This window comes from Canis aureus, chromosome 9 (assembly GCF_053574225.1).
Source record: "Canis aureus isolate CA01 chromosome 9, VMU_Caureus_v.1.0, whole genome shotgun sequence".
In the NCBI taxonomy this organism is placed as follows: Eukaryota; Metazoa; Chordata; class Mammalia; order Carnivora; family Canidae; genus Canis; species Canis aureus.
The window spans coordinates 36,576,641-36,597,647 of NC_135619.1; the positions used below are offsets into that span (position 1 = coordinate 36,576,641).

General features: G+C 38.4%; 1 protein-coding gene and 1 long non-coding RNA gene across 2 annotated transcripts in view; one reads left to right on the top strand and one right to left on the bottom strand.

Annotated features, from left to right (window-relative positions):
• SLC35F4 (solute carrier family 35 member F4) overlaps nucleotides 1-21,007 on the bottom strand; it is a 232,826-nt gene that overhangs the window by 158,553 nt on the left and 53,266 nt on the right. The gene's annotated exons all lie outside the window — the stretch shown is intronic.
• Nucleotides 7,554-12,724, top strand: LOC144320106 (uncharacterized). The gene is made up of 3 exons (XR_013385692.1): nucleotides 7,554-8,637; nucleotides 10,471-10,606; nucleotides 12,325-12,724. It is a non-coding gene; the product is annotated as an uncharacterized LOC144320106 (long non-coding RNA).

Genomic DNA, 21,007 nt, shown 5'->3' on the forward strand with positions numbered 1-21,007 from the left:
TAACAAATAGCCATAAATGGTTAGCTTGATAACAGAATTAGATCTTTATTGGGAAAGTGGTAAAATTTTGGAAAAATCCGAAAATTCCTTCATTTGAACACTGACTTTTACAAGCTACCACATACATGCATTACATGCAGCCTGGGAATGCTGCAGATGTTTGCCACCATAAGCCACACACCTTTTTTTCCGTTTCAGACTTTTTTTTTAATTTTAGAAATTGGAATATAATTGACATATAACATCCTATAAGGTTAAGGTGTACATGTTGGTTTGACACACTTATGTATTGCACTGATTACCACCTAAGCATTAGCTAACATTTTTATCATGTGACATAATTATTATTTCTTTGTTTGTGGTGAGAACAACTAAGATCTAGTCTCTTAGCAATTTGGAAGTTTATAATACAGCATTGTTGACTATAATCACCATGCTGTGCATCACGCCTCCAGATCTTACTTATCTTCTAGTTGCAAGTTTGTACTATTTGACCAACACCTCCCCAATTTCCCCAGCCTCTGGTAAAAGGCTACTCTGTTTTTCAAACTATGGCTTTTTTCGATTCCACGTATAAGTGAGATCATGTGGTATTTGTCTTTTTCTGTCTAACTTATCTCACTTAGCATAATGCCCTCAAGGTCCATCTATGTTGGTACAAATGGTAGGATTCCTTTTTACTCATGGCTAAACTATATATATATATATATATATATATATATATATATATATACACACTCAGGAGGGCAACTCCAGTGCAAAGGCACATTTTGCCTGTATTACTCTGTATTACTTTCACTAATATCCCATTGACAAAAGTGGGTCACATGGCCAAGTCCAAGATCAAGGTGTGGAGAAGTACATTCCATATGTTATCAGGATATGGCAAGGACATATACTTCACTATAGGAGAGTGGCAAATTGAGACCAGCAATTCTGTTTATATATATAACTTGATAAATATATAACAATTATATTTGTTAAACTATTTATATTTATATATAAATATATATATGTCTTATATAGTATACAGACGATGACTATATATATAGTATAGGTAACATATATATACACACACACATATATAGTATACACACACACAGACACACAGACACACAGACACACACCTTCCTTACCCACTCATCCATTGAAAGACACCTAGGTTGTTTCCATATCTTGGCTATTATAAATAATGCTGTAATGAACATGACTGTGCAGATATCTCTTCATGATACTAATTTTCCTTCAGAAAGATATCCAGAGTAGGATTGCTGGACCACATTATAGCTCTATTTTTAATTTTTAAGGAGCCATCATACTGTTTTCTATAATGATTGTTTCCACCTTCCATTTCTATTTCCATTTTACATTTCCACCAACAATGCACAAGAGTTCCCTTTTTTCCAATTCCTTACCAGCATTTATTATCTCCTGACTTTTTGATAGTAGCCCTTCTAACAGATGTGAGATGGCATCTCATTGTGTGCTTGATTTACATTTCCCTAATGATTGGCTATATTGGGAATCTTTTCATGAACATGTTGGCCATTTGTATGTATTCTCTGGGAAAATACTATGCAAGCCCTTTCCCGAGTTTTAAGTTGGATTTTTTGTGGTTAAAAAAAAAACTGAGAGCTTTTCCTCTAAGATCAGAAACAAGACAAGGATGTTCATTCTTACCACTTTCATGCAACATAATATTGGAAGTCCTAACCACAGCAATCAGACAAGAAAAAGAAAGAAAAGGCATCCAAATTGGTATGGAAGAAGTAAAACTTTCACTATTTGCAGATGACATGATACTATATGTTGAAAATCCTAAAGACTCCACCAAAATACCACTAGAACTGACAGATGAGTTCGGCAAGGTCATAGGATACAAAAATCAATGTACAGAAGTCTGTTTCATTTATATACACTAATAATGAAGTAGCAAAAAAAAAGAAATTGAGAAAACAATCCTATTTACAATTGCATCAAAAATAAAAAATATCTAGGAATAAATTTAACCAAGGAGGTGAAAGACCTGTACTCTAAAAACTATATAACATTAATGAAAGAAATTGAAGATGACACAAACAAATGAAAAGATACTCCATGCTCATGGTTTGGAAGAACAAATATTGTTAGAATGTCCATACTACCCAAACCAATCTACAATATTTAATGCAATCTCTATCAAAATAACAACAGCATTTTTCACAGAACTAGAATAAGCAATCCTAAAATTTGTATGGAACTACAAAAGACCTCAAATAGGCAAAGCAATCTTGAAAAAGAAGAACAAAACTATCACAATCCTAGATATCAACATATACTACAAATCTGTAGTAATCAAAACAGTATGGTACTGGCACAAAAATAGACACATTGAACAGCAGAACAGACTAATGATCCCAGAAAAAAAAAAAACCAATATTATATGGTCAGTTAATCTTAAACAAAGGAGGCAAGAATATCCAATGGAAAAGACGGTCTCTTCAACAAATAGTGTTGGGAAAACTGGACAGCTACATGCAAAAGAATGAAACTGGGCCACTTTCTCATGCCATACACAAAAACAAAAAATAAGCACAAAATGGATTAAAGACTTAAATGTGAGACCTGAAACCATAAAAATCCTAGAAGAGAGCATATGCAGTAATTTCTCTGACATTGGCTGTAGCAACGGTTTTCTAGTAATGTCTCCTGAGGCAAGGGAAACAAAAGTAAAAAGAAACTATTAGGACTACATCAAAATAAAAGGCTTCTGAATAGTAAAAGAAACAATCAATAAAACTAAAAGTTAACCTACTGAAAGGGAGAAGATATTTGCAAATGACATATCTGATGAAAGGTTAGTATCCAAGATATATAAAGAACTTACACAACTCACCACCAAAATAATAATCATCTTCATCTAATTAAAATGGACAGAAGACATGAACAGACATTTCTCCAAAGAAGACTACAGGTGACCAACAGACACATGAAAAGACGCTCAATATCACTAATCATCAGGGAAATTCAAGTCAAAACCACAATGAGATATCACTTCACATCTGTCAGAATGGCTAAAATCAAAAACACAGGAAATAAACACAATAAATTGGCAAGGATGTGGGGAAAAAAGGAATGTTTATGCACTGGTGGTAAGAATGCAAACTTCTGCAGCCACTGTGAAAAACAGTATGGAGGTTCCTCAAAAAATTGGAATAGAATTACCATATAATCCAGTAATTCTACTACTGGGTATTTACCTAAAGAATATGAAAACGTTAATTCAAAAAGATAAATGCACCCCTATGTTTATGGCAGCATTATTTGCAATAGCCAAATTATGGAAGCAATCCAACAGAATCCATCGATAGATGAATGGACAAAGAAGATGTTGTGTACACACACACACACACACACACACACTGGAATATTACTCAGCAGTTAAAAAAGAATGAAACCTTGCCTTTTGCAACAACATAAGTGGATCTAGAGGGCATAATGCTAAGTGAAATAAGTCAATCAGAGACAAATAGCATATGATTTCATTCATATGTGAAATTTAAGTAACAAAACAAAGAAAAAAAGAGACAAGCTGAAAAACAGACTCTTAACTATGGAGAACGAACTGATGGTTACCAGAGGAGAGGTGAGTCAGGGGATGGGTGAAATAAGTGAAGGGGATCAATAGTACACTTACCATGATTAGCACCAAATAATGAATACAGTTATTGAATCACTATATTGTAAACTGGAAACTAATATAATAGTGTATGTTAACTATACTGGAATTAACTTTTTTTATTATTTAAAAATATATTTAAGAATTTATTTTTAAAAATTTATAATATTTAAAAATTTTATAAAAATTACTTAAAAATATTACTTTAAAATTTATTTAAAAATCAGATTATTTGCTTTTTTCTACTGAATTGCATGAGTTCTTTATATATTTTATATATTAACTTTTTATCAGACATATATGGTTTGCAAGTATTTTCTCCCTTTCTATAGGTTGCCTTTTCAGTTTATTGGTCATTTCCTTGATGGGCAGAAGCTTTTTAGTTTAATGTAGTCCCATTTGTTTATTTTAGTTTTGTTGCTTGATGCACACACTTTCTTAAGATACAATATTTGAATTTTTCCTAAGATCCAGAAGCTACTGAATTTGGACAAATCAGCTTTATAGAGAAATGTGTGCATATCTGTCTCATAATTTAATAATATAATTACCATGTTGCATCTGATATTTATGCTGTTCTGTCTATTGGAGACAGAAATCCTGCTCAAGCAACCTTAGGGTTTCTAAAGTAAATGCACCAAAGTCTTTGTTTTAACAGTCTCAGCAGAGAGGACCAGAAAATAAACTAGTCAGAGAGGATAAATTCCCAAAATTCAGTCAATATCAGAGCACCAGTCACAGTAATAAGAATGAAGTAACTGCTGTTTTATACTACTTGATAATAGATTATGCAGCCACTTAAAACAAAGTTTGTGAAAAAAATTGTGATAATCTATAAATTAATTATGCCATAATTAAAAAAAACCAGCACGCATAATAGTATCAATAGTAGGATCGTTAACAATGTAAAAAAAACATGCACTAGAAAATCAGATTTGGAATGTCCTCAAAATTGTTAATGCATTGTCTTTGAGTGATAGAGCACTTGAGTGATTACATTTTTTCAATTTTTTTGCGTTATCTGTATTTTCCAAATTGAATATGCATTATTCAAAATATCTTTTGAAATTACTTTTCCTAAATTATAATTTTATTCTTTCAAAATGTAGTTTTCCCTTTTGCTATACTCTGTTCAGTCTTCTTCCACATACTTACCAAAAAAGGGGAAATGCAAATTAACATTGAAACAGAGTTTACATGTTTATATCTGATCCTCTAAAGTTTTGTTGATTACCAACAGCACAGATGTTTGGTCCCACAGCTAACATTTCAGGTGCAATTTTTAAAAGCCAAATATTAACCAGAACTATAAAATAATATAATCCTTACAGAGGAGTTGACAGTGCCTTACAGCACAGTCATTAGAAATGAAGATGCCATCTCATTACTGTGAGACCAGGGAAATTTTAACATTACACAGGACATGAAAATATCGTGTCTCCAAAATACAGCAATCATGTCTTCAAATTTGTGATTATTTCAGCAGAATGGACTGGCCTGACTCAAAAGTTATATTTAAATAAGTTATAAATACTATAATCTCAAAAGAATAAACAATTAGCATGTTCTTCATCCCAGAGAGCTTCAAAGACTCTATTTGATAGAATATCATGATCTCTATTTCTTCAAAGACAAGTAGAAAATAGAAATGTGAAATAATTTTCCAAAGGCCACACAGAGTAAAATATGACTATACTAGATACTTCTTAATTTATGAATCTTTCCCAAGTGTGTCATTAGAATCTTGAAAATATATGTTACTATTGGGCTATATGTAAGAAGAAATGCTTTTTTTTAAAATCAAAATTCCCATGTTGCAAAAATAATTTTGTATAAAGCAGTATTTAGTGTTTTCATTTCCAAAGAAAACATTAAAAAAAATAGAACTACTTCCTACTTGGCTTTGTGGGAAATTGCTACTAATAACTATTGTTAAACAGTTTGCAAAAATATGACACGCTATTTCATTGCCTGATAATAAGCTCAGAAGAACAAAGCATAAATAAGTAGTTCTAGGCTATTGTTTTTCAGCTTCAGAAAATTACACAGGCTTTTACTAGTTGATTATTTTGTGCACTTGAAATCTAGAAATACTCATTAAAAATTAATAGTCTTGTATCATAAATAATATAAGCATATCTTTAAAAGATATGGAAGGTAGATTATTGGCACTTTGTAAAACTAACAAGAAAAGACTACTATATCCCACTTCAAAGATTTACCTAAGTTTTAGGAAGGCTCAGGAACAATTTTGGGAGTTTGCTTACTGTGTAAATTCACTTGTGGTTTGTAAGAGCCAAGAAACAGCAAAAATTACCTTCTATCCCGACACACACACTAGTATGTCAGAGCAACTAAGATCACCTGTTAATTGATTTTTTTAAGGCAGCTTTGCTACATTTTTTTTCTCTTTCTTTCTTTTCTTTTCTTTTTTTTTTTTTTTTACCTCATAAAGAAAAAAATACTTTCATTTGCTCCCTCTTGGCTGTGCTGGAGAAACAGAAGCCTCACCAGGATTAATGGAAGGATGACCAACTTGTGGAGGAGATGCCCGTGAATGTCATGTGTGATTAATTAATACTAGAAAGAGCAGTGAAGACATTTTTAAGTCATAAGATTACAAACGAGACCAAACAATAGAGCACCCTAACAGTGTGGGGGCTTTGTTAGAAACAATTTGCCTCCGTGAAAAGGAATTTTTCCTAAGCATCCCTCCTACCCTTGAGAAAGAGGAGTGACAAATGGGATTGGTAAATTTGGGGCAAATGCTCCCATCAGCTGTACCTTTCTTCCTCCTGTTTACACAGAGTATGGGTTCTCTCTGTGCCTCCGCGCCAGAGCCTCTCCTGGGCAAGTGTCCTCTTCCAGGGGAGTTGGGCCCCCAGCCAGGTGCCACCTAGGGCGATAGGACACTTCTACCTAACTCAGGACTTCAGCTGTTAGCCACCCATGTGGCTAACATATTAGCTAAAGCCATCACCTCCCTTTTGGCTTCTGCAAGTAAACAGGAGATATTTCATCCCTGTCTTTTGCTGTTTTATATCTGAACTTTTAGGTTGGTTTTGCTTTGATGATACCATAGCAAATCACTACACTTACTCTCAGGAAAGGACTTTCATTCGCTGTCAATTGATTTGCAAAAACTCCACGCCAAATCCGCTGCCTGATTTACAAGAGAGCCATCAATCGTCACGTGAGACAGTGAGTCCACACTTGAATAATCTGCTTACTACACATCACAATTCTCGCCATAGCACATCATGGCCCTGTGGTATTATTTATTAATGTTCTCTTTTAAAAGGATCAGGGCGTTTTTTTGTACTATAAAGTAGTATGCCAAAGAGAAATGACATTACCACTGTGAAAGGAAAATGAGTACGACTTGTCAAAGATTAACATCCAAAATGTACATAGCACTTACCATATGCCACACCATTAGAAGTGCTTTACAAACATTACTTCTCTGACTTCTGATAATAATCCTATGAGGTAGGTACTATCATTTCTGTAGGTACTATCATTTCTCATCTATATGAGAAATAACTACTTATTTATTTCTCATCTATAGATGAGAAAACTGAGGAAAAAGAGATTAGGAAATCTGCTCAAAGGTAAGCGGCTAGTGAGGGGCAGACTGGGATCTGCATCAAGTGGCCGGCGTCTGGTGCCCTGGCTTTAAAGGCAGCTCTGACAGACCCCAAATATAGAAAATGACCATAAAGACAAAGGCAGCAGAAAGAAAATCGGAGTTCTCATTTTATAAAAATAAAAATGAAATGCAAGGCATAACAATTGATTAACAAAAATTCACACCTGAAAACTATTTTTCTTGCACAAGAGCTGTCAATAATCAGCTGATAATAAAATTTTAAATTTAAAAACAAAAAATCAAATACAAAGAATAACAACCAATTTATTATAAAAATCCACTCTGGAAAATTCTATTTTTCTCATGCAAGAAATAACTGTTGATGATAAATCAATAATAAAAGCTTCATTTTGAGTAGCTTCCTTTTAAGATTAATTAGAGTAAGATGCCTCAAAGGGAAAAGAATATTTTAATTCGTTTTTGCTCCTCTTTTGCTAAGTCCTGAGCAGAAATCTATAGAGGCTGAATAGACTGGACCACTCTGAGTTTATCTAATGGCATTTTTCCTCACCACATTCTTCAATGTACTTATCAGTAGTGATTCTTATTCCTCACTCATCTCTTTCCCCTACAGGAACCGGCCGTCAAGTGATTCATGTGGTCAGGAGCAAGTGAATTATAGTTCTTGGCTCTACTACTTCAGCTTCACTCAAGCAATAACACTTACTGTATCTATGAAGTCAGGGATTTGATGGGCTATTCTTTTCATAAAGTATGCATGAAGAGAGACAGTATTAAGCCTCCCCGACTTCACTTCTTTGCCAATGGTCTCACAGCAACTACACATTTCCCAGCCTCCCTCTAAGTTAGGTGGGGTCCCGTGGCTGGTTCTAGCCAATAAAGTGTGAGCAGAAGTGATTCATGGCGCCATCAGGGATCTTTTCTTTTCTTTTTTAAATTCAATTTGCCAACATACAGTATAACACCCAGTGCTCATCCCATCATGTGCCCTCCTTAGGGCCCATCACCCAGTTACCCCATCCCCCACCCACCTCCCCTTCTGCAACCCTTTGTTTGTTTCCCAAAGTTAGGAGTCTCTCATGGTTTATCTTCCTCTCTAATTTTTCCCACTCAGTTTCCCTCCTTTTCCATAAGGTCCCTTTCACTATTTCTTATATTCCACATACAAGTGAGACCATATGATAATTGTCTTTCTCCAACTGACTTATTCACTCAGCATAATGTCCGCTCTTTGTCTGTTTCTGGCTAGAGAAAGCCAACTCAAGGACCTAGAGGAACCCAAAAGCCCTCAATAGAAATGTGAGTCCTTGAATGACTGTGGAACATAGGAATGACTTCCACCAAAGCCCACACTGGACTATGATATGAGGTAAGAAATAACCTTTTACTGTTTTAATTTACTTTGACTTAGAGATCGTTATGATAGCAGTTACTTTATTCTGATTAATATGATGCGTTAAAACAAATATTTAACTCCTAATATTTGAAAAGTGTTTCTCCATGTATCCTTAAAATGACAACTCTTTGGTAAACACCAATGTCAGAGGTACAGCCCCTGCTGTGATCATTCCGTGGAAAATGTGCTTTCAGAGACACTGATGAAAATAATCAAAAGCTGCTTCCCTAACAAGCCGTGTTCTAGCTAAATCTGCTCTAGAATTTACTGGGTTTTCTCTTTCTGTTAATCCTTCATTGTAACTGGCATATTGAATGGGTAGAACTCATGGAGTTTAATCACCAAAACTTGTTTTTTCCAACTGTCTCTTTAAATCCAATCAGATCCTTCTCTTCACCCTGATTTTTATGGTCATGCTTAGGTTTTAAAAAAGAAAAAAACAAAGGAAAGAAAACCTACTGTCATTTTCAACACAATTGCAATTTCAATTCAGTATTTTTAAATGACTAATTGGATATAGTAAGCAAAAGATCACTTAGAGTTACTAGTCCTCCCTTCCACCAGTACTTCCCCATCCTGGGCCGGCAGCCAGCTGCTCCCCACCTTAGAGTGTGGTTAACATCTTCTGTGTTAAATGTGAATTTTCTCCCCACACCCCTACTGTTATTTCTGACCTGTGTCCCATCCAGGGTGGAAACTGCAAAGGGGAAGAAGTAAAAGGGCAGGAGAAGTTCTACTTGACAAGTCCTATGGTCATATAGTACTGTTTTTTCTGGTGTTGGTGGACATTTAGAGCTGATATTTTTTTTACTGTGGGTTCTCTGGAGACTCTTTTCTGGGTCTCTCTGGCTGAACCCCATTGATTCATTGATGTCTCTCATTTGGCTGCCCCTTCCCAAACATCCTCAGCTTCATCCCCTATCTCCTCACCCCCATACTTAAGTTATCTTGCTAATCTATTTACTCGCTTGTTGTCTGTTTTGCTCCCCATTCCCATCACCCCACTAACCTGTCAGCTCCATGACAGCCTTTTACTGCCATGGTCTCCTTACCCTGGGGGAATCCTCTTACAATTATTCCAGGTTCAATGACAGTCCCTAGGATTCACATTCCATCACAGGGCAGACACAGCAGCAGCAGCTCTTCCCCCAGCCAGAGCACTTACTGTCCCCATATCTCTGGCTCGTTTGATTTCCCAGTGAGGCTGGGGGAAATGAGACATCAGTTGGCCAAGCCCTTCCACTCACAGGGGTCATAGGTGAAGCTCTCTGCATAGCTGGGTGAAAGTCTCCTCCTCAGATTTGCAGTGACAGGCAAAGCACATCCCTACTTCTCTTGCTTAGAAAGAATCACAGTACAGCTTTCCCCTGAGAAACCCTCCTCACAACACTTTTAATTTTGAATATCAATTCACTTATCTTTGGCATAGGTGAGGGGCTTCATGAATCATATAAGTGGTTTTCAGACTTCCTTTTCTGAATTCTGCATATGGTTTAACATTTCTTTTTGGAGTGGACCTTCTATTTATCTTGGCGCCTCACAATCTGGTTTTCCTGGATCAATCGAGGTCTTCCTTATGAGCAAGCATTCCAGTTAATGCATATTTCCAGGCTCCGGGTGTCCTATTTAACATGTCTACACTTTCATGCGTTTCACCTAGTATTCCCTACACATAGCAATTGCTTGATTTGATGGGTCAACAAGCTATTCCACTTCCATTTCCTATAAGCATGCAATTTAATTTTCTTCCCACCACCTCTGTTGGGGACTTTGTCAGTCTAAGTTTCTGTTTTTCCCTATTCATAGGTTAGCATTCCAGCTGGAAGTGAAGGCTAAAGAATGACTCTTGACGTGGTTGCTTTGTTTTTACTCAGATTTTATATTGAAGATCAATAAACACATCAACATGTTCTAAGGATGCTTTACTTCACACTCAACACAGGTGAGAAAGTTTCATTGTCCACCTCTAAGTTATCTTGCTAAGCTCTCTGTTTACTTGCTTGTTGTCTGTTCCACTCCACATCACACCCCTACCCGCGTAATATATCCACCCCATCCATGATAGCAGAATCTACCCATCGGGCTGACTACTATTAACTCTCCCCAGAGCCAATGACTCTGACAAAAAAACATGCCCTAAACTAGTGCATCCCTAACTTCAGAAGTCCAAAAATCACCTGGCATCACACTAAGTCAGATGTTATTTGATGAAATAATAGTTAATTTTAATCAGTAGGTCTGGGGTGGGCCAAGGAGGCTGCTTTTCTTTTCCCTTTTTTTAAAGATTTTATTTATTAATGAGACACACACACACACACACAGAGAGAGAGAGAGAGAGAGAGGCAGAGACACAGGCAGAGGGAGAAGCAGGTTCCATGCAGGGAGTCTGACGTGGGACTAGATCCAGGGTCTCCAGGATCAGGCCTTGGGCCGAAGGCGGTGCTAAATCACTGAGCCACCTGGGCTGCCTAGGAGGCTGCTTTTCTAACAAGCTCCCAGGTGATAATGATGGTTGGCAGAGAACCACACTCTGAGTAGCAAGGCTGAAAAATATTTGTTGAATGAATTTGACTTTTTATATGGTTAATTTGTTATTTACGGTATTTTAGAGAGACTGATGGAGATTATGGGGCAAGGAGCCCTTCAAAACTGTCCCTTGCCATTACCACTGACTGTCCCCATTTTTAGCCTCCGCTCTCATTTTTCTTGGCATCTGATGTCTTTCACTCGGATTCACGTGAGCCCGTCCTTCCTGCAACAAAGTCTCCCAGAGCTGACAGCTCTAAGATTGTCCTTTGTCAGAGTCTGTTCTTGGTCTAGGAAGTATTTCAGAAAACACCACGCAAAAGGGCCAGACCTTAAGCACGGGGTCGAGGACTCTAAACTGCACAAATCTCAGCAAGACTCCAAGAAAAAGACTCAGCCCATACAGCAGTGAAAGTGAGTGTTCAGACTAAACACCTGGAAGGTGTGGCCCCATCTTACTTTAGCTCCTCTAAAGCAGATGTATGCTTTGCATAAATTTGCGTAGCATTAGGTGATTCTAATACTGCCGGGTGATAAACTGACTTATTAAGAGAAACTTCTGTCCCAAATTCCAGTTTGGGAGGCAATAAACAAAACAGATCTATTTCCCAGAAACCTCCCAAGTTTGAAGCAGGGGCAGGGAGGGTAGTGGAGGCCCTGGCCCAGCTGAACTGCAGAGAGGATGCACTGCAGCTTGCCAGGGCATCTGGATTTACAACTGAAGCAGCAGCTTCTCCGGATGAATTTAAGCATAGCACCTGAGTTGGGTAATTTCCCCTATTTCCCACCATAAGCAGGCAATGCAGTCTGGGAAGGTGAGGGAGAGTGGGGTGGCAGGGACAAAGATCGCAGGGTGGGTTCACTTTCAGATTCTCTACTTATTACAAGCTGTGTGGCTCAGGGCAAGTTACATAATCTCTGAGCCTGAATTGTCTCATCTTTAGAGTAAGATAAGCAAGAATAACAGTCTTGCAAGGTCATTATGAGAATTAAATAAAATATACACCAGGAGGCTTACTGTAATGAATACCCCTTTCCCCTTCAAGGACCACCATGGGCATGGGACACACATGGTCTCTGCAGCCTTAACTTTTAAAGCATCTTTACAGCTGTTTACTTACTTGGCTTTTCTAGGAGAAAAAGAAAGAGAGAAAAGGAAGATTTGAAGAAAAGGAATACAAAAAGAAGAAACTATGGAAGAACCACAGGACATTGCAAAACAAAAACAAAAGCCCACAGCTCCTTCGGACATGGAGACGTGGCATGTGACCGTCAGAGGCTCTCACAAAGCTGATGAAGGTCAACTGACAATGAGTTAGGTCTGCAGTAAATGCGCTCCAATTAAAATAATAGTAAGTCAAGCATCTGAGTTTGTTGTGAGTTTGACCCAGAAATTAATTTCTGAGAAGAAGGAAGTCTTGCTATTCCAGTCACCTGCAAGTGGAGTAAGAGCAGCACTTGGCCTTGCTAATGCCTGATGTGTATTCCCTGGTGGGACTTTAAGGGAGATGACTGAACTATGCTCCCTATTAAAACCTCCTAAATATAGTCTCTGTGGTGTAATGCTTGCTGGACCCTTTCACATATCAAGATCCAAAGCAAGTTCAAATCTGCAGTACAGATAGACTTTGGGACCAGCCAGAGACCAAATTGTGCCCCTCTCCTTCCCTTCTCCCTTTTGGGGTCCGTTTGTACAGAACCACTGTGCATCTTCCAAGATAGAGATGAGTCTGGCTACAGGAAGACAGCATCAGTCAGTCCCCCACCAGCCCAGCTCCTCAGAAGTGCCCCTTTGGTCTTTGACTAAGTCCTTGGGAAGGGACAGCTTGGAGAAGTAGCCACCAACTGTACTCACAGATATCTGAGAGACACTGGCCACAGCAGGCAGCAGAACTTTGGGGCATATGACAAAGTGAGGCAAAGAGTGGAGAAAAGGAGCTGTCCCCATGTCACTAGTGTGGCATTTCACCCAGTGGCCAAGTGTACTAGCCCTATGGACTGGGGTTTGAATCCAGGTTCTCTCATTTCCCAAGTGGATGAGGTAGGGCAAGTTCGGGAACCTCAGTTTTGTCATCTATAAGATGGACACAAAAATGCAAGCATCTCTTCGAGTCCCTCTGAGGCTTCTATGAGACCCTTGTAAAAGCAGTGCCTCCAACTTTTCTCAAGTCATTACAGAAAATAATTCATGTATGTTATAATCCTATGACATAATGAAACTGCTTAACCCCAGAAGTAACAGCATTAGGGGCCCTCAGACCACAGGCCCTTGGAGACCATTCTCCTGAGGACTGAAGGGACAGTAATAACAAGGGTGACAGCACATGCATAGTGCTTCCGAAGGGTGACAGCACATGCACGTTCTAAGTGCTCTTCATTGACTAATTCATTTGGTTCTCACAACAATCTTATGAAATGAAAATATTCTTAGAATCTTTATTTCACAAATGAAACTGAGGCATGGAGAAGCTAGGTAATTTGCCTGAGATTATAGGACCTGTGAGTGTCGGGGGCAGGTCCAACCCAGGCAATTAGATCCAGAATCTTGCCTTCTACATTTGGCAACACAACCTCTCAATATCATGGCCCAATTCCAACCCAGACGTGGTGTCACTGAAGTACAGCCCTCCTCACCATACCTGGCATAAGGCATCTAATAGACATTAGTATTTATAGAGCAGCTCAGTCGAGTGTGCAGATGCCCAACAAGATCTGCAGTACCGGCGGTTAGACAGAGTGGGACAGTCCAGGGCAGAGGGCAGCGGCACAGTCGGTTGTGATAGGAATCACAGAGACAGTCACAGCTGGCCCAGCAGCCAGTCACAGCACCAGGAAGGGAAAGGAGGACAGAACCAGTGAATTCCCCTTGGTGGTGAGTGCTCTGGGGTTGTAGCACTCTCCAGTAAATCGCTGAGAGACACTTCGGTGGGCCTAGCATTAGTGTGGGGAATTTGAGCATTCTGGTGTTTAGCTGTAGGCATTACTGTCATAGCTACTCCTAAATTGGCCTGCCCAAGGAAGCACAGGGTACAGCTGTAAGCAGCTGCTGAACTTCAAACGTTCATCTTGCTGATTATAAATTGCAAGTTCCTGAAAGGCAGAAAATGTGTTTCTTTCATTTTGGTAGTCTCTCCCAGTTGCCAGAGGCCTTTTTTTCACATAGTAGGATATCAATAAACATGTAATGAAGTTAACCAAATATATTTAATAAAGATTTACTATCTAGGGCTAGCCCTTAAGACAATTACTTTCAACTTCATAATTTTCTTTGCAGAGGCAATGGCATAAGCCAACTTCTCTACTTTAAATTTAAGTAAAAACAAGAAAACTCCTGATGGCAAAACTGAAGACCTAGACCAAACTCTGAGCATATTTATTGCATACTGACTCTGTACAAATTCTCTTTAAACACTACAGCAGAGTCCTGCCTCTGTGGATAACAGTCTGTCTATCTATCTATCTATCTATCTACCTACCTACCTACCTACCTACCTATCTATCTACTGTTTGCAAACTCAATCTTGTTGTTTTCTCTAAGTAAAAAAATTCAGAAAACTGCTAACAGCAGTTTTCATCATTATTATTATTTTTATTATTACTATTATTTTTGCTAACACTTAACCAATTCTGAACGCATTAAATCCAATGTTATTTGTTGCCATAACTCAGGGAAGAAAAGTTGCTGCAGTTGGTGCCATAACTCTTTAAGTCAGCTGTTTTCAAATGTATAAAGGTGGCTTCAGGTCAGCTTGGAGGACTGGTTGCCATGTCCCAATGTCTGGACTCCTGGTGCAGGGCTAGACTAGGGCCAGGATGTGATGGAGTGAACATAAATTAAATGAGACTGCACTTTCTTTCATGGAACCCCCAAAGATGTTTGTCCTGGAAATTGAAAATCCCTATTCTACAAAATAAATGCTATTTAGCAGTACATTGCTAGATACCAACTTCTCAGTGACAATTTAAAATAAGGGTCAACAAACTAGAGCTCGTGAGCCCAATCTAGCCCACCTCCTGATTTCTTAAGTAAAATTTCATTGAACACAGACACATTCATTCATTTATGTATTGTCTATCACTGCTTTTGCCACACTGTTAGTATATAATTGACTAGTCTCAAAAGACACTGACTGGCCTGCAACACCAAATATATTAGCTATCTATCCTCTACAGAAAAAGTTTGCCAACCCCTGATTTAGAATAACACCTATGGTCATAGAACCAATATCACCAAAATTCATTTCACCAATCCAGAGCCCAACCTCCTAAGACATCTGAATATAATTAGGATGACTAAGTTTTTTTAAGCATTTATATAGCTTACTCCTTGAATCGTCAACACGATGCCTCTCAAAGAGGCATAAACTTTGCCATAAGGTGGTAACAGAGGAGTAAAAGATATTGGCATCTCACTCATGTACAGAAAATCAAATGCATGATTCTTATTGCATTTCCTTCCATACATGAGTGTTTAACTTGTTCCCTTTTGAGCTGGGACGAACTCTAAAACATTAGAATGTGTAAGTAAGACACAGAATTAAAAACTCCATCCCTTAATTCTTAAGACATGGCCCTTCTTCTATTTTTGATGGTTGCCTAGCTGCGGCCTTGTTAGCCTGCCCACCCCTAAACAGCTCTCTGGTCAGGCAACATTTGCCTACTGATGTGTGAATACCCCCTGCAGATGCCTCTACACCCCACTTAGCACACCTTTTCCTTCCCTCACCTCGAATTCCCCCTGAGTATTACTACGTCTCCCAGGATGCTTGACTAGCAGAGAATAGCAGTGTTCTCATTCTTTCCCATAATAACTTGTTTTTCTTACACTCCTTCTCATGAGTACAAATAATGAAAGAGGAAAATTTAAAAAGTAAAGAAGAAAGATAGTGGTGAGAAGTTAACATGTGGTAAAGGAAAAGGTTGTAGGAAAGGAAGAAAGAGACATACAGGACTATACCAAAGGTAAAACCTTATTAATAAAGATGCAGTAATGAGCGAAGCTGTCAAAAGAGAAGGAAGTAAAACTTTGACAGTGCAGAGAATGCAGGACATTTTAGTTTCACCCATTGACCTTGTTCTTTCAAAGCACCTCCTATATTTTCTCAGAAAGGATGTACCTGAGATTGCACTTCACGTCCTTGTACTCCAAGGAGAATTGCAATGACGGTCGTGAATTTCTCGCTTAATAGTTATTAAGCTCCATGCATTTGGAATCCCATTTTCACAAACTTCAGAGTACACTGTAATGTCTTTGTTTTACATCTCATTAAATGGGACTAAACAGCTACACTACAATAGCTGCAATAGCAGAAGAGGCTATTGTCTACTGATAGTTATTGAGCAAAACCAAATCAAGTCCCAAAACTCAGACACCACTCAGGATCACTCAAACTAGCCACACAGATAATCAGTCTCCCTGTACTCCACATTTCCACTATTCAGAAACCTAGCTCGGGGCTTGCTTGATTTGGGATCCATCATTCCAATACTTGAACAAAGCATTTGTTTACTACCTCAAAAGCAGAAAACATGTAATATCATCTAACATTTAGCAGACATTCACTTCTTGCACTGAATTTTTTTAAAGATTTTATTTATTTATTCATGAGAGACACATGAGAGAGGAAGAGGCATAGGCAGAGGGAGAAACAGGCTCCATGCAGGAAGCCCAATGTGGAACTCGATCCCAGGACCCTGGGATCACCCCCTGAGCCAAAGGCAGACGCTCAACCGCTGAGCCACCCAGGCATCCCTGAATTCATTGATAATAAAAAATACAGTAGGGTCTGCCTTACATACATTGAACCCTACATATTTATAGACTGGGAAGCAGAGCTGGAATAAGGATAAAACCTTAAATAAATGCCTAGAGCACAGGTTTAAGGAGGCACTCACTTTCAGGGTCATGTTAGTACAGAATCAGCAGTTTCTGAGCAATGGGGAAGGGGAGTTTATGGATAAATGTTTCACTTTTTCATCCCTCAAGTATACTATTTGAGTTGCACTCTATAGGCTACGCAGAAGGATATTATGATTGTGTGCCAGATGCCCAAGCAGTGACCACTTGATAATAAACATTTACATGTGCCTTTCCCACCCTCTCTGTTTAATTCTTTTGAAATTCTCACCCCAGCTCCATGGAGTCCCTGTCAACTACCATTTCCTAAATGCAAGCCTGTATCAGAGGCTCCGCCTTCTGAGAAAACCTGGCCTAAGAGAACTGGTGTAGGATTTGCCATAGGAAGCAGATGCTCAGGATGGGATTCTAGAACTAGTGACTCACCAGGCACCAGAATCACTATCATCACACTTACCTATAGCAAATGGAAATGAGGTATTGGTGAAAAGTGAACAGTTGGTTTCTGTACTTGAACAGGATAGAGGGAATGAGAATTATAATGATTAGGGGTCAGCTAGCTTTAGTTAACCACAACTACAGGGCATATTGTGTTGAAAATTAGGTTCAGGATTTATTACTAAAGATGTAGAGATACAGGAGGGCTTTGTTGTATCTGCAATGTCTACAATACATCAGCAGCCTTGATAGGATAAGAGTGGGCCCCTGAGACCTGGATATAGAAAGATCTGAGGATCTTGTAGCCCTAGAATCCTTTGAATAACACTGTCCTAGAATAAGCAGCACCCTCTCTCTTTCTAGAGAACACCCTCCTTTCACCTGGATATCTGCAAAGACCTCACCTGAGGCAGGTGCTTCATGTGATAAGGCTTGTCAACCTCAAGAGCTACTCCACTTCCTGTTCCTGCCTCCATAGGAGGAGGATGCACCACAGCCCAGGGGAGGGATATAGTCCTTGCTCTGGTAAGAAGGAGGGTACATGCTCATAGAATTGCAGGACCTGATAATGTGGGCAAGTAGGAACCTGGAGAATGGAAAATATATATGAGAATAGATCTTTTAGGTTTTGGACTAGAAGACAAAATATAGGCGGGATAGAGAAAAATTTCTCCCATGATTTGGGAGCCTGATATTCTGGCAAGATCACCTGAGATTAATCCAAAAAGATGCCTAGAGTGGCCCTTGAAGTTTGAGCATGACAATGACCTATAGTAAATGAGGTAGAGGTCGTGGACTCATCCTAGCACAGTACTGAGGTAGGAGTCAGAAGACTCCATGAGGTGAGAATATTGGAATGAATTTAAGGTTAGAGAACTTAGCCCTTGAGTTTATACTCCAGAAAGGCCCAAAGGCAGAATGAACAGGTGAGACTCACTGAGAATCTAGGTAGTGGCTGTCCTCTGTAAGTTCAAGCTTACAGTAGGAAATACTGTTGTTGAAGTGGGCTCCTGACTTCAACATAAATATATTGTGGTGTTAATGGTTTTGGGAGATGGCAAACGCCAAATGCTAGCACTAAATCATCAGGTACAGGGTAGAAATAATTACCTTCATGGTATCAAGTCTGGAGTGGCAGCCAGGGGGCTTCATCTCCAATAACTAGATACATGAGTGTGGAACCAACAGGTGGAAATAAGGTTGGGCCCTGTCACCACTTCTCTCAGGGGCCCCCTTGCTGAACGTGTGCTGCTTCTCTCGACAGCCTTAGCATTTGCTTGTGAACCAGATTTGCTGGGAGGTTCACAGAGAAGTGAAAACTTCTACCAGGGGACACAGGGTGAACCTGAAGCTATAACTCCAGTTTATCATATGGGCTTCTCATTCCAGTAGACTAGTAGCCAAAGAAAGGATCACTTTGTCACAGTGGAGTTATTTGTGCTGATTACAATAAATGAAAACCTAGGATTGCTGCTACATAATAAGGGCAGAAAAAAAGCATGTCTAGGAACTCGAGAATGCATAGGGTATCTCATGTGCCTACAAACATTAATTGGAAATCTCAGCAACCATGACCCAATAGGTGTTAAAAAATAAAAATAGAAATAGGAATAGACAAAGGCCCAGACCTCAAAGGAATAAAGATCTGGATCATTGACCAGGCAAGCAATCTAGACCTGCTTAAATATTGTCTAGGTATGAATGAATTCTAGAATGGCTATAGAAGAGTATAATGATGAGTATTAATTATAGCTGGAAGAACAATTGCAAAATGAAGACTGTAGCTTGTTCCAATAACCCTGCTGTTTTATACTTTTCATAGAATTGCAGCAATTTTGCTGGTAAACAGATACCATTTTTACCAAAAACCAATGACAAGCATCACATTTAATGGTAAAACTTTAGAAATATTTCCTTTAAATTCAGTGTCTAGGCAAGGATTCAAGCTAAGACTGCTAGTTAACATCCTGCAGACATCTTAGCCAATACATTAAATTAAAAAAAATTTTGAGGGATCCCTGGGTGGCGCAGCGGTTTGGCGCCTGCCTTTGGCCCAGGGCGCGATCCTGGAGACTTGGGATCGAATCCCACATCGGGCTCCCGGTGCATGGAGCCTGCTTCTCCCTCTGCCTGTGTCTCTGCGCCTCTCTCTCTCTCTCTCTCTCTGTGACTATCATAAATAAATAAAAATTAAAAAAAATTTTTTTGAGAAGTATAAGATTGGAAAGAGATAAAATTGTCCTTTATTGTATATGATATGATTGTCAATATAGAAAATCTGTGAATAAATTACTAGAACTCACAAAAATATTGGCCTACTAGTGAAATATAAGATCCACATTCTAAAGTTAATAATATTCCTTTTTACCCATAATATTGGATTAGAAGATAAAATTTAAAGAAGATTTCATTCACATGGGTGCCTGGGTGGCTCAGTTGGTTAATCCTACCCCACCCCACCCTCCAGTTGGGCTTCCTGCGCAGCAGGGAGTCAACTTCTCCCTGTGCCCTTCCCTTTGCTCATGTTCTCCCTCTCCCTCTCTCTCTCAAATAAATAAATAAATAAATAAATAAATAAATAAAATCTCTTTTACACAAAAAATCTGATTCACAATGAAGGATGTAAAGGTAATGTGATGTGAAGAAAACTACAAAAATATTATGAGAAAATTTAAAATACAAGAATAAAAAGATAACATTTGAGGATGAATTAATCTATAAATCCCAATTAATCTATAAATCAAATGTAATTCCAATGGAAATGTCAACAAAGTTATTCATGAAATTTGGTAAGTTGTTTTCATAATTTACATGGAGAAGCAAAAAGCTAACAACAGCATAGACAGTTGTGAACAAGATAGGAGAACCAATTTTACCAAATAACAGTGTTTCTTATAAACAGTAATTAAGACTGTGTGGTATTGGTAAGGGGATTAGCGAATTGTCGAACAAAATAAAGGCCTCAGAAATACACCTAGGCCTATGTGAAAACCTAACACCTAGGATGTGTGAAACTGCAAATAATCGGTAGAATACATGGATGAATACTTCAGTGAATACTGGGACAACTAGTTATCCACATGGGAAAAATAATAAATTGGAATACCTATACAATATGATAAATAAAATTAATTCCAGGTATATTTAAGACATAGATGATAAAACAAAAGTATAAAATCTTTAGAAGAAAATTTAGAATTTTTATGACCTTTTTCCTAGGAAGAGATTTCTGGAAAAAGATCACATGCACACACACAAATCATAACATTAAAAAAACCCAGCACAATGTTCAGCCTATAGTGTAAACATCCTTACATTAAATAACAGTATATGCTTATTATCATTCATTAGTTACACGCATCTTCACATCATCTGTGCCACTTTGTTCTAAGTAAATTAAGAAAATCAGGAATGGGGTAAAGAGTTTTTAGAGCAGTGCTTAAGGGCAAAACATGACACTAGGTAGTAAGAGAAAAATAGTATACTTTATGTAGATCTGGAATACTTCATAGCTAGAAAACA